Raw genomic sequence first — 5908 nt, 5'->3', positions numbered from 1 at the left:
ATGATACATGTAAAAATCTCCTATCTGCAGAAGATTCCAGTAATTCCTCTTCCCACCCCATCCCACCGCAGACAAGTACTGCACTTGTAGTGCGTCACCAACAGTCAGTTTAGTCAAGCATTTTTTCCTGTAATTTATGCCATAGAAAGATTGATTTTTTTTAAATGGTCCGAGTATAATATTAAAAGGAAGCATATGCCTTTTCAAAAGAAATTGCCCTACCCCTTCCCTGACACAGCCCATTCCCACCTGCCGTCAGCATTACAAAACCCACACCCTCTCTCCACACCTCTCAAAGGAGAGACTCTTCCCGACAGGTCAGCCAAGCCTGGGTTCTGTCAGGCAATGACCTCAGCTCACTTTTCCTAGGGACAGTAGAGAGCCAAACCAGGTGACTGGACCTTGAGGGTAGAGACACCAGCTCAGAGCTTCCTTCAGATGTAAGAAGATCCTCCTAGGTCTGGGGGAATTCGAATGGCAGGCCAGTGGACACCTTTCTCAAAAGGGGTAGAGGGCTTGATAACTCAACCAGTAGGAATAAAAGAGTGGTGGCTGGAAGGGATGATTTGAAACTCCCAAGGGAACTTGCAAAGCGTTTGAGAAAGGGGAAAGAGGTTAGCTGAAAGCTGAACTGGTTCATTTAGACTTAAATGGGGAATGGACACTGAGGTGGGGGAAAAGGGGGACAGTAGGGGTGGGACAGGGGGCTGGCAAACGTCACAAGTACTTTTTAAGAATTTGAACAATCTTGGGGTGCCTGGGTGGCTCAGTCAGTTAAGCATCTGACTTCGGCTCAGGTCATGATCTTACCAGTTCATGGGTTCGAACCCCGTGTTGGGCTCTGGGCTGACAGCTCAGAGCCTGGATCTTGCTTGGGATTCTGTCTCCCTCTCTCTCTGCCCTTCCCCAGCTCGCTCGCTGTCTCTGTCTCTGTGTCTGTCTCTCTCTCTCTCCCTTAAAAATAAACATTAAATACTAAGTGGCAATGAGAAAGAATGAAATATGGCCTTTTGTAGCAACGTGGATGGAACTGGAGAATGTTCTGCCAAGTGAAATAAGTCATACACAGAAAGACAGATACCATATGTTTTCACTCTTATGTGGATCCTGAGAAACTTAACAGAAACCCATGGGGGAGGGGAAGGAAAAAAAAAAAAGGTTAGAGAGGGAGGGAGCCAAAACATAAGAGACCCTTAAAAACTGAGAACAAACTGAGGGTTGATGGGCAGTAGGAGGGAGGAGAGGGTGGGTGATGGGTATTGAGGAGGGCACCTGTTGGGATGGGCACTGGGTGTTGTATGGAAACCAATTTGACAATAAATCTCATATTAAAAAAATAATAAAATAAACATTAAAAAATTTTTTGAAGAATTTGAACAATCTGTAATTCACTCTTTGCTTATTTTTCCTAACACTACTATGTGTTTATATCAAGAATAAAAGTATTTTAGGGGTGCCTGGGTGGCTCAGTGGATTGAGCATCCGACTCTTGGGATCAGCTCAGATCATGGGGTTTGTGGGTATCAGCTCACGGTTTGTGGGATCAGGCCCATGTCGGTCTCTGTGCTGACCCCGTGGAGCCTGCTTGGGATTCTCTCTCTCCCTCTCTTTCTCCCTCTCTGCCCCTCCTCTGCTCATGCGAGCTCTCCCTCTATCTCTCTCTTTCAAAATAAATAAACTTTTGGGGTGCCTTGGTGGCTCAGTTGGTTAAGTGGCTGACTTCAGCTCAAGTCATGATCTCACAGTTGGTGGGTTCAGGCCTCGCATCAGGCTCTGTGCTGACGGCTCGGAGCCTGGAGCCTGCATCGGTTTCTGTGTCTCCCTCTCTCTCTGCCCCTCCCCCATTCGTGCTCTGTCTCTCTCAGTCTCAAAAATAAATAAACATTAAAAAAATTTTTGAAAAAAAAAATATATATATACTTGTCCAAGCATGCACTATGGACATTGTCAAAGTCTAATTTTCCAAAATGACTGTCGTATAAATTAATGAGGGAACCAGCAGGATGGTAAAGATGGTTCAAAAAGAACTCAAGATCTAATGTATACAGACTCTGAAAGACTCCTAGAAGATTACTAGGTTAGATACAAAATGGATTCATTTACTACTGGGCAACGAAAGACTTGGGTTTGTCTATCCTACCACACAGAAATCACTTGCATCCTAAATGGATAAAATCTACAATATTGAATTTATAACTTTAGTAGGAGGGTCTGAACCAATAGGAAATAGTAACATCAACTGGGCACGAATATCCTGTAGAGAATGGAATAACTCTGGAATGAACCTGGAGTGCACTGCTCCAGCCTGCGGGACAGGCGGTCACCCTTCCAACCTCAGTTCTAGGTTTTGGATACTTTTTCTTAACAGTGTATGACAATAATTAATAATAATATCCCCATTATTGAGCTCCTGTCTATCACGGGCTGGGCACTGTGCTGAGTGTCAAACACACCTTATTTAATCCTGTCCACATTTCCATGAGGTAGTCATGATCTCCATTATCCAGAAGAAGGACACAAATTGTCTGAACATTACCTGATTTGCCTAAAGCCATACAGAGCTAATAAATGACAGAGCCAAGAATTGCACCCGGAAATGCCAGACCTAGTAACGTCTCCAGGCAGGGATTCAGCACATGGCTGTGCAGCTCAATACTACACAGAAGCACCAGGCTGAAGGGATGAACGGAGGGGGCTGCTGAAACTCCATCCATGTTCCACTTGCAAAGCCTTTTGTTCTGGGTGCCTTTTTCCTCCCGTAAAATATCTGCTCCTTGGTAAACTTCGTGCTGCATGGCAAACCTACATACAAAGCCATAAGGGCTGTGATTGCTCAAGGGTAACACATTTCACTATTTCCTTCTCCCAGCAGAAAATTTTGCCAATTCTCACAAAGGCATATATAAGCTAAAGCCCTGACTCCAATAGTGTAAGAAAAAAAAATTGATAGCTGTTTAGATACAGTTGGCAAACTTCAATATTTTTACTCATTGGGACAGATCCTTAGTAAAATTACAGCTGTAAACAGATTATATGCATCAGCCTGGACAAATACAGATGCATCTGACTAGACTTAAAACAGTAACTTAGATTTTATATACAGTCACTGTGTGGAAATTGTCTGTCTTTGGCGTCTGCCATGTGGGAGATTCTGCACTACGACTTAGTTCTGCAGGAATTTCACCAGAAACTCCACAGCCTTTCTTTAGCTCAAGGATCTCTAAGAGATGAATGAAACAGGAAACAAAAATATATACTTCCTTAGAAGGAGGCCAGAGACTGCTACTATGAAACAGTTTTTGTAACCTGACTTAGCACATTTCCCTTCAATTTCAGCCAGAAATGTGACCAAATGGATTGCAGTGTCCTTGTCTCTATGCCTCTACACAGAAAAGGGCTTGCAGAATTTCCAAAGTCACCCTGGGGTGGGGAGAAAGGGATAAGGGTGGGAGGAGCTCCTTCCGATAAAGAAATTGTAACAATAGCACCTGTTGTTCCCTCTGAGGGAAGTAACATGGTTGTTGCAATCTCGTTGGTCTGTGACCTTAGAAGCCTCTGGTACTGTCTATAGCAAAGGACGCAAAACAGCAGACCATACCTGACAGACAGACAGACATGAACTTTTACTTAATTTGCCAAAATATAAATATTGGAAATTTCACAGGAATATCCAAATTTTTGTCTTCTCTTGGAAAAACAAGATTTGGCAAGAAGGTGCCCCAGGCTCCAAGGCATAAAGGGCTGGAACCGAGTAGGAACTGCCGGCCCCTTTGATGGGCTTGAACTCCTGACACTAGGTCTCCACCACACCCACAAAGTCTCCCTGAAACTGGGGCCAAGTTGCTGTTTACCCATGCACTCCGAGAGTTTCTGTTTGTTAGTCTTTATGATAGCATTAAAAACAAAGTAGCAAGTATGTAGAGATGCTGGAAGCTTCATTTATTGTTGATGCAAAGGTAAAATAGTGCAGCCACTTTGGAGAACAATTTGGCAGCTCCTCCAAAGGTTAAACATCATGCTACCATATGACCTAGCAATGCCACTCCTTGAAACATATGAAAACATACGTCCATTTAAAAATCTGTAAACGAATGTGCATGGCAACATTATTCCTAGTAGCCCAAAATTGAAACCAACCCAAATGTCTATTAAGTGATGGCCAGATCAACAAAATGCAATGGAATATAATTTGGCCATAAAAAGGAATGAAGTACTGAGGTATGTTATAACTTGGCCTGACTTTGAAAATATTATGCTAAGTCAAAGGGCCGGTCACAAAAGACCACCTATTGTATGATTCCATTTATATGAAATGTCCAGAACACAGGCAAATCTACAAGATGGAAAGGAGTGGTTGTCTCAGGTTGAAGGAAATCGGGAAAATGAGGACAAATGAAGAGTGATGGTAAAAGGTATGGAGTTTGGGAGAGGGAGTGTTAAAAATATTCTAAAACTGGGGTGGCTGGTTGACTCAGACTGTGGGCATGTGACTCTTGATCTTGGGGCTGTGAGTTCAAGCCCCATGTTAGCTGTAGAGATTGCTTAAAAAAACAATCTTTAAGAAATATATTCTAGGGGTGCCTGGGTGGCTCAGTCAGTTGAGTGTCAGACTTTGGCTCAGGTCATGATCTCACGGTTCCCAAGTTCGAGCCCTATCTTGGGTTCTGTGCTGACAGCTCAGAGCCTGAAGCCTGTTTTGGATTCTGTGTCTCCCTCTCTCTCTGTGTCTCCCTCTCTCTGTGCCTCCCCCACTTGTGCTCTGTCTCTCAAAAATAAATAAACATTAAAAAAAAAAATTAAAGGGGCATCTGGGTGGCTCAGTCGGTTAAGCGTCTGACTTCGGCTCAGGTCATGATGTTGCGGTCTAGGAGTTTGAGCCCCTCGTTGGGCTCTGTGCTGACAGCTCAGAGCCTGGAACCTATTTCGGATTCTGTATCTGCCTCTCTCTCTGCCCCTCCCCTGCTCACACTCTGTCTCTGTCTCTCTTTCAAAATAATAAATAAACATAATTTTTTTTTCAATTTAAAAATAAATAATATATCCTAAAAGTGATTGTGGGGGCGCCTGGGTGGCTCAGTCAGTTGGGCGGCTGACTCCGGCTCAGGTCATGATCTCACAGTCCGTGAGTTCGAGCCCCGCGTCGGGCTCTGTGCTGACAGCTCGGAGCCTGGAGCCTGTTTCAGATTCTGTGTCTCCCTCTCTCTGACCCTCCCCGGTTCATGCTCTGTCTCTCTCTCTGTCTCAAAAATAAATAAACGTCAAAAAAAATTTTTTTTTAAATAAATAAATAAAAATAAATGAAAGTGATTGTGGTCATGGTTGCCTGAATCTGTGAATATATTAAAAACCATTGAATTGTACACTTTAAATGATTACTTTTATGAATAATATCTCAATAAAACTGTTACCAAACAGAGCAAGTCAACTATTACACCAGCCGTGGGCCTCTTTAAGTTATTTGAATTTTCAGATTCACAGAGGATAAGGACCCCAGAAATTGTGTTTCTAAGATAACTATATGACAAACATGTTATATATTAATAAATTACATGTTAGACTAGTAATATGCTCTCATGTATATGTTTCACAGTTTTTAATAAAAACAATAAATAAAGTAACAAGTGTATTATGGCAGTTCTATAATTAAAAAATGGAAAATAGAGAAAAGAAAATATCTTGGGTGTTTACTCTCCAAAGAGAGAATATCAAACTTATTTAAAATCAAAAGGTGAACTATTTCGTACACTTTAGTTCAGTATGAAGGAACGAACGAGTGCAATTATGCCATTTCATAACAGCAAAACTTAGTATATTATAAATTGTTACAATCTGTTTGTTTTACCTTTGGCAGTGAGTATGTGAGTGCACCACCCACAAGCTTACCAGGCAAAGAGTATTAATCATGGCA

The sequence above is a fragment of the Lynx rufus genome, unplaced genomic scaffold, assembly GCF_022079265.1.
Source record: "Lynx rufus isolate CCGP_SWC_20201006 ecotype Redwood Valley unplaced genomic scaffold, mLynRuf1.p SCAF_6, whole genome shotgun sequence".
Taxonomy (NCBI): domain Eukaryota; kingdom Metazoa; phylum Chordata; class Mammalia; order Carnivora; family Felidae; genus Lynx; species Lynx rufus.
This window is presented reverse-complemented; position numbering follows the sequence as displayed.